At 47.3% G+C, this 8,771-nt stretch overlaps 1 long non-coding RNA gene across 1 annotated transcript; it reads left to right on the top strand.

The window, feature by feature from the left end:
• Positions 1–3,277: 3,277 nt before the first annotated feature.
• Positions 3,278–7,212, top strand: LOC125136076 (uncharacterized). Its single transcript, XR_007137103.1, has 2 exons — positions 3,278–3,423; positions 6,373–7,212. It is a non-coding gene; the product is annotated as an uncharacterized LOC125136076 (long non-coding RNA).
• Positions 7,213–8,771: the final 1,559 nt, after the last annotated feature.

The following is an 8,771-nucleotide window of genomic DNA, read 5'->3' as shown; positions in this document are numbered from 1 at the left end:
TTGGTGGGGGTGGAACGTGGGCCAGCAGGAAGCAGATGGAGCCCCAGGGCTCTCCGTGGTGCAACGTGACCCCTGCCACTAGCCTCTTCACGCTCCCCCTCCCCCACGTGCTCCGGGTCTCTCAATCTGAGCTGTCCCTTTCAAGTTAATTTCACATTGGCTTTCCGGGTGCCTCTGGCTCCCTCCTTCTGTGTCCTTTTCGTTGGCTTCTTCTTTCCTCTTCACCTGTCCCCCTCTGGTGTCCCCTGCAGCAGCACCAAGGCTCACCCTCCTGAACCTTCATCAGGCTGTACTGAGGTCTTGGGGATCTTGTCATCTTGTCCCAAGCATGACTCCCTCAGATCCCTAATCCTGGCGGGGAAGGAATGGACAAACGTGTTAGTCCATTCAGGATCTGCGTGCACTATATAGGTGTGTATCCTGGGGTGGCACTGTTTTTCCCTAAAGCCCGACCTCCTACAGCACCTGGCAAGGGACTCAGGCTTAGACTCATTTGTTACCTGGTAAGCTCTTTGTTACCTGCGTCACCCCCATCAGGGATGTTCTGTCCTGGGTCCTGAGATAAACGTCCTTCTGATTAGTAGGTGTATTAGTTAGAGCGAGTACAGAGCTGCTGCGGCAAAGAGCCCCTTACCCGCCAAGAGTAGGAGTCTGGCTCATACTCACATAACGACAGTCATGGTGAGCCATCTGGGATGACTACTCCACGCGGTCATTCAGGGACCTGGGTTCCTACTGTTTCTCACTCCATTATTCCCTAGGTCATACGTCACATGCATGGTTGGTGCTGGGTCACTGCTATGTCTGAGCTGCATCTTATGGAAAAAAAAGATTGTGGTGGAAGCACTCTCTGTGGCTTAAATTCTAGACCCCCACGTTGCATATATCACATTTATGACAGTCTGGGGAATGCAGCCGGGCCAGGCAGCTTGTGGCCAGCTGCATGCCTCCATTACTAAGAAATAAGAGGAGGAGTTCCTGTTGTGGCCCAGCAGATTAAGAACCCGACATTGTGTCTATGAGGATGTGGGTTCGATCCCTGGCCTTTCTTAATGGGTTAAGGATCCGGTGTTGCCACAAATTACATTATAGGTCACAGATGTGGCTTGGGTCCCGTCCTGCTGTGGCTGTGGCATAGGCTGGTAGCTGCAGCTCTGATTTGACCTTAGGTCCGGGAATTTCCGTATGCCACAGGTACGGCCATAAAAAGAAAAAAAAAGGGAAGGAAATAAGAGAAAGAGCTTTAGGGGGACAGCTAGCCATCTCGGGTACATGGGACAGCAGGAAAAGCTATTGCTCTGGCTCTGTCCCCACCTCTGCCCTGCTGATGGAGAAAGGGAGCTCAGGCTTCCAGCTGGAGGTCTCTTCCAGCAGCGGTCTCTTTGTATGAAGGACTCGGGGGCTGCTTGGGAAATAACTCAGCCCAGGGGAAGAGCTGTGTTCAAGGCAGAAATGGCAGGTGAGTCAAACTGGAAGAATCCTCCTCAAATGCAGGAGAAGGAGGCAGCTGTGGGGTCGAGTCTTCCCAGGGGTAGGCTTGCTCTGTGTGCGCAGGCTCCGACCCACGTCCTCTGCTAACAGCGCCTCCACCCGCCTTTGGAATGCTCACTTGGTCCACGCTGCGTCAGTGTCACGGAGACTTTAATCGGCTGGTGGGCATGTGTTGGGCCGATCAAAACCTCTTTTCCAGGAACTTGACCTTTGAGTGGAGGGATGTGAGGCTGGACCAGGGTCAGGTTTTGGGGTCCAGAAAGGCTCATGCAGGCTACTAACCTGTTGGGGATGTTCTGATCCTTAACCTGGTGGTGGGTACATGGGAGGACAATTTATTACTATATATATATATATTTTTTAAAATTGATGTGTAGTTGATTTACAATGGTATGTTACTTTCAAATGTACAGCAAAGTGATTCTGTTACACACACACATATATATGCTTTTTCAGATTTTCTGCCCCTATAGGTTACTACGAGATAGTGAATGAATATTGTCCCTGTGCTATACAGCAGGTGCTTGTTGCTTATCTGTTTTATAGGCAGTAGTGTGTATTTATTAATCCCACACTCCTAATTTATCCCTTCCCCCATTACAATATTCTTTTTTCTTTTTTTCTCTTTTCTTTCTTTCATTTCTTTTTCTTTTTCTTTCTTTCTTTCTTTTTTTTTTTTTTTTTTTTTTTTTTTTTTTTGCTTCTTAGGGCCTCACCTGTGGCATATGGCAGTTCCCAGGATAGGGATCGAATCAGAACTACAACTGCCGGCCTACACCACAGCCACAGCAACACCGGATCCGAGCTGCATCTGCAACCTGCACCATATTCACAGCAACGCAGGATCCGAGCTGTGTCTGCAACCTACAGCACAGGCCACGACAACACCAGATCCTTAACCCACTGAGCGAGGCCAGAGATTGAACCCGAAAACTCATGGTTCCTAGTCAAATTCATTTCCACTGCGCCACGACAGGAACTCCCAATAACTATATTCTTGACACCATATTGATATGCTATGAACACAATTTCTTCAGTTTCACTGAGAAATAATTGGCACACCTCACCGTATAAGTTTAAGGCATACGGCACAATGGTTTGATTTGCCGCTCTTGTGAATGAATGAAATTTTGATATGTATGATATTATTCATTTACAAAAATTAGGAAGTGGTGGTGGGCTGATTTGTCCTGCTGGTGGCACTTGGAAGGGACCCATGCTGGTTCCTGCTTCTGGATGTCTGACTTGGCTGCTTCGTGTCTCTCCTAAGACCTGGCCGTCCAACTTCTGTGATTCTAAGAGACTTTCCAATTTCTCTGTCTCATCCTCATCCTCTCCGCTCCTCCTTTCATACAACAGAAATGGTTTCTGTTACCAATAACTGAAAGCCCCACTGGAAACAAAGGCAACATGATATGGACGTGCAGCAGAGTGAGGGGAAGTGTGCACGAGTGTGTAGGAGTGTGCAAGACCCACTGGCGAGAGCTGACTCAGCTTCTGCAGTGACAGGTATGGGCAGAAGAAAGAAAATCCTGTTTTCACTTTGCAGTCTCAGTTTTGCTTCCAGGTCGTGTGGCTGGTGGGGCACGCTCTGCTGGCTTCGGGGTTATTTGGGGTGGAAGGGTGAGAGGTGGATTTTGCTTCCAGGCAGAGGAAGTCTTGGCAGGGAGAAGGAGCTGTTGGGCCAAGAGGCAGAAGGAAATAGATCACCATGGGTCACAAAAGTCAGGGCTCAGGGGCCCCCCCGCTGTCCTCTGATTCAGTTTCTCACTTGGCAGAGGAGGGACCCGGCCGGAGAAGTTGAGCAGCTTGCTCCGGCTTGACACAGAGAATGAGCAGCTGAGCCGAACCTTCGATGTGAATTTGCCACTAGGCTGTCCCGTTAGAAAGGAAAGTTGGAAACGTGCGAGCCTGGATGCTTCGGCCCCTGAGGTAGGAAGGTGCGGCTGATGATGTGGCTGGGAAGGGAAGGCAGGGAGCGGCTGGGCGGAGGCGGTCAGCTGCCGGGGGGGAAAGGTGTCTGATGGGTTTTCTTTATCTGCACATGATCCGCACAGACACATTTTTGAGTGTGCCTTTGTCATCCAGACAGACAATACCTGACTAAGGATGAAGAAACATGATATTGTTGTAGCCAACTGGAAATACAACTTGGACTTTGTAAATATTCATATATTCAGCCTTTTAAATTATATGCAGGCCTACGATGCACCAGGCACAGGCATGAAATTATATGCCGCCCTCCCATGTGCCTGGTCACTGGCCTTGGGGACTCCAGGAGAACAAAGCAGGCTCTGGTGGCCCTGAGACTCTTGGGGAAGACAGATATTAAAAATACAATTTCATGGTGCTCTCATCATGGCTCAGTGGCTAATGAACCCGACTAGTATCCATGAGGATGCAGGTTTGATTCCTGACCTCGCTCAGTGGGTTAAGGAACTGGTGTGGCCATGAGCTGTGGTGTAGGTCACAGATGTGGCTCAGATCCTGCATTGTTGTGGCTACAGTGTAGGCCAACGGCTACAGCTCCAATCGGAACCCCAGCCTGGGAACCTCCATATGCCGCAGGTGAGGCCCTAAAAAGACAAAAAATATGTATATATATATATATATATATATATACACAATTTCACAAAGGGTTGATTAGTCACTTTGGTGCTGCGTATAACAGGGAACTGGTTCCTATGGAACTGGCTTAAGAGGCTGCCAGAGGAAGGAAGGTTCAGCTGGGCGATCAGGAGGGATAGGTCCCCAGGCGGTGGGAACAGCATGTGCAAAGCCCCTGCGGCTTGGAGAGAGTGTTTAGTACCTGAATAACATATCATATGTACAAATTTTCTATAGTTTTTAAAAATTCTCCACAATATTTGGCAGAGAATCACTGATGAATTTCTATTTTTCTTAAAAAATTTTCTCTCTTTCTCTCTCTCTATGTATATATACCTATATATGAAAGTTTAAGATTATTCAGTAGAATTGTAGAAGGCTTTTTATGAGGAGCAAAAAGGATGAACTTGGCTGGAGCTTGGTGCAGAGAGGTGAGAGAGCTGAGTTAGGGGTAGAAAAATGGAGACGGGGAGAGTGGCCTTGTAAGCCATGGAAAGGGTTTGGACTCTGTCCTAGGGGCTCAAGGGAAGCCTTTAGTGTATTTGGGGGTGTCTGGGTGCGTGTCTGTGTCTGTGTCTGCGTGTGTTTGGGTTCTCCAGAGAAACAACCAATGGGATCTGTTTATACAGAGAAAAAGAAAAAAAAAAAAAAAAAAGGAGAGAGAGAGTTCCCACTGTGGCTTAGCAGATTACAAACCTGACTGGTATCCATGAGGGTGTGGGTTCGATTCCTGGCTTCACCCAGTGGGTTAAGGATCCAGCGTTGCTTTGACTGTGGCACAGGTCTCAGCTGCAGCTCCGATTTGCCCCATAGCCCAGGAAGTCCCATATGCTGCAGGTGTGGCTCTAAAAAGAAAAAAGTGCTCAGATTACTTATCAGAAATCTATGAAAGTTTAAGTAAGATTATGTTAATCCTAGTTATGTTAAAAAACATATTCTGGACAAATCTTTTCGTATTGATACGCTGTCAAAAATTTTACCAGGATATAGCATATCCTATCATATCAATTTTGCTTTTATTCTTAACTATACATCATACACAGTAAAATAGTAAAAAATCTGAACTTAGATAAATTTTCCCTCATTTATTTTCTCTTTGAACACAGTTTTAAATGGAAAGTTATGATAGATTTGGATGTATAATAATTTTTAATAAAATACTCCAATATAAATAAACCATTAAAGGAAAGACAGGATGTCAAAAATTATTCATGGAAATGATTAATATTTACAATATAGGAAGGGAATCATCTAAGAAACATCTTTTTATTTGTTTACATTTTTCTTTTTGACCGAAGGAGAAACTTCACCCTTCTTATCTTTGCAAATAATATTTTATGTCACCATGGAGAAAGAATATGATTCATCAACAATTCAATACATTTTCTTGAGGCTCTCTGTGTAACATTTTTGGAACTTTCAAATAAAACAGCTAAAATTCTTACATTTAGAGTATACCTTTATATATTTCTGTCCTTTAATATTGCTACCTAATCGTAAATATAACTTAAAAAGATATCATTTTAATCAGTGTTCACCCATTGAGAATTACTAATTTTTCCAATTTACTACCTGCGAAAGAACGAGGAGATTTAGTCTGCTGAATGAAAAATTAAAATTACTTCCTTAAAAACTATTCATAGCCAATGTTTAGTACCTGAATAACATATCATATGTACAAATTTTCTATAGTTTTTAAAAATTCTCCATAACATTTGGCAGAGAATCACTGATGAATTTCTATTTTTCTTAAAAAATTCTCTTTCTCACTCTCTCTCTATGATATATACCTATATATGAAAGTTTAAGATTGTGTTATTGTTATTATTATATATTATATATATCACATAACTATTATTCTCAAAGTGAAAACAATTTGAGCTTCTTGTTATATTTAATATTTTGAAAGAATCAAAGTGTTGTAGTGTAATTCCATCAACACAAAGAAAAACATGACTAATTATGTGCAAGGCAGTGGACTACATGTTATTCACAAAATTGTTTTATATTAACCACGCAGGTCATCAGCATCATACTTCTTATTCTTCTAGTCTATTTTATTAAATTCTTGACTAACTAACAAAAAAAAAAAAAGAAAAAAAAAGATTTATTTTAAGGAATCCATTCCTGTGATTACGGAGGCCGGCAAGCCCCAAATCCCCAGGGTGGGCCAGCAGCTTTGAGACCCAGGACAGAACCATGGATCTTAGATCGCCAACCCCCGTAATTGTATAAGCCAATTCCTTAAAATAAATCTCCCCGTCTATTCTACAGGTTCTGCGCCTCTGGAGAGCCCCCACCTACCCAGAGTTCTCCCCGCCCGCCCGCCACCGCCGCCCGGCGACAGCCTCCTCCTCTTCCAAGGTCACCCACGTGAGCACGGAGGTCTGCAGCTCACGCCCCTGGCACATCCGTCGCCCAGCTGTGCGCCAGGGTGACCGTGATCTAACTGTGGGCAGCACGGCGGTCAAGAGCACCGACTGCCGGGTCCGAGGCGGAGTGTTGGACCCGAAGCAGGTGCCCTGCTAAACCGCTTTTGCCTCAGTTTGCCCGTCTGTAGGGAAGGGCCGATGCTGCTCATAACGATCTCATGGGTGAAGGGGAAAGGCGTCCACGCTCTGTCTGACTGATGGAAGGCTGGTTTGTGTGGTTTCTCGGCCGTTCCAGGCTGAGCTGCCGAGGCTTCTTCTTAACCCCTCGTGGCCTCTGCTCATCCGCCAGGCAGGTGGGACCAGATCAGCCCACCGGGAGGCCGAGAGCCCGGCGGCTTGTCCTGCGCTGCTTGTTTCCCCGAGTGAAGGCAAAGCCGCTCGCTCTCCCTGCAGAACATGCTGGGGGACGATGTCGCTGGGTCCTGGCAGGGCTGAGCGAGGTTTGCCTGTAAATAATCTCAAGGTGCCGTTCTGGGCGTTTCTCTCGCGCTCTCCAACCTCTCTCACATCGCTGAGGGGCAAATTACTGGCTCTTTCCAGCAAAATGGAAAAATACTTCTGACTTATTGCAGAGCCATGTGCCAAGCCCTACAGCCACCAGCAGCTGTGGGGCCTCCAGAGCCAAGGCTGTAAGCCTCTCTGTGCAGGGGAGGCTATTGAGGTATTAAAAAATTTTTTTTTCTTTTTGTGTCTATTTAGCCAGTTAAGGAAGAACCCAGGAGTTCCCTTTGTGGCGCAGTGGAGACAAATCCGACTAGGAACCATGAGGTTGCAGGTTCGATCCCTGACCTTGCTCAGTGAGTTAAGGATCCGGCGTTGCTGTGAGCTGTGGTGTAGATCGCAGACGCAGCTCAGATCTGGCATTGCTGTGGCTGTGGTGCAGGCCAGCAGCTGTACCTTCAATCAGACCCCTAGCCTGGGAACCTTCATATGCCATGGGTGCGGCCTAAAAAGATAAACAAACAGACAAACAAAAACAATGATTCCCAGAGCGCAGAGGCTTGATGATGCAATAGAGGGCTATTTTTAGCTCACTTCCCAGCTCAGTGTGGGTGTAGGGGATGCCCTCCCCCTCAGTCTTTGAGGAACCCAGGCTCCTGGTGTCACGTGATCCTGCCTCCCCACGGGGCCGGGGCCTGGAGCCATCTGTGGGACACTTGCATCCAGCCAGTAGCCCAGGGAAGAGAGGATGGCGGGGAATTGCGCAACAGTCTTTAGGAACAGGCTTGGAAAGGGTACACTTGATGCCTGCTCCCATTTCCTCGGTCAGAACTCAGATCCCTGACTTCTAGACACAAGGGACTGGGGCTGGAAAATGTCCAGCCGTCCGCCAGAGTATTGGTAGTTTTGAAAACCAGCCAGGTTCCTCCTTAGGCCCAGAAAGAGGAGCAGGAGGGACCAGATCTTGTAGGGCCTTGCAGGTCCCAGTCAGGAGCTGGTTTTATTCCTGGTGGTGGGAGGCCTGTGGGAGGTTATAAAGGGACCTGGTTTATGTTCATGTTTTGCCTCTAAAGCTAAGCTTCTGTGTGATGTGTGCAAACACGAGCCGAGGAACCTCCTGGGCCTTCAGATTTACCATCAGTTACATGGCGGGACAGAATTCAGTTTTTGTTTGTTTTTTCGGGCCGCACCTGCAGCACATGGAGGTTCCCAGGCGAGAGGTTGAATCGGAGCGGCAGCTGCCAGCCTACACCACAACCACAGCCATGCCGGATCCTTAACCCACTGCGCGAGGCCAGGGATCGAAGGTGCCTCCTCATGGCGGCCCAGGTGGCTGAGCGTGGCCTGATGCTCTGGCTCTTCCCATGTCCCAGTCATTACACAGAGCATCCCTCCCTGTGTTTCCTGCCTCCTGGGCTGTACACACACACACACACACACACACACACACACACACACACACACAGGTGCACGCGTGCACACACGCACTTGGGTTGAAGGAATTGTCCCCTCCCGGAGGGCCCTTCTAGAAGTTCCTCTCCTGGACCCGGTTCGCACTCATCAACCAGATTCCGCTCAACACCGCCTTCGACTGCTCATCCCTGTTCACGCTGACTTCTCACTCCTCTGAAATCCTGCACATTTGAGGGTGTGGATTACCCAGTTCAGTCAGCGGCTTGTTCATTTCTGTATTATTCTTTAATTTTTAAAGGCTCATGTCTGTTGAGTGCTCCTTAGGTGCCGTGGATTTCAATATTTCATTCAAAGGCACAGCCTGCCTTCCGAGGTCCGTAGCCAGCA

The sequence above is a fragment of the Phacochoerus africanus genome, chromosome 9 (genome assembly GCF_016906955.1).
Source record: "Phacochoerus africanus isolate WHEZ1 chromosome 9, ROS_Pafr_v1, whole genome shotgun sequence".
Taxonomy (NCBI): domain Eukaryota; kingdom Metazoa; phylum Chordata; class Mammalia; order Artiodactyla; family Suidae; genus Phacochoerus; species Phacochoerus africanus.
Note: the sequence above shows the minus strand (reverse complement) of the source record. Positions and strands in the feature narration are given on the sequence as shown.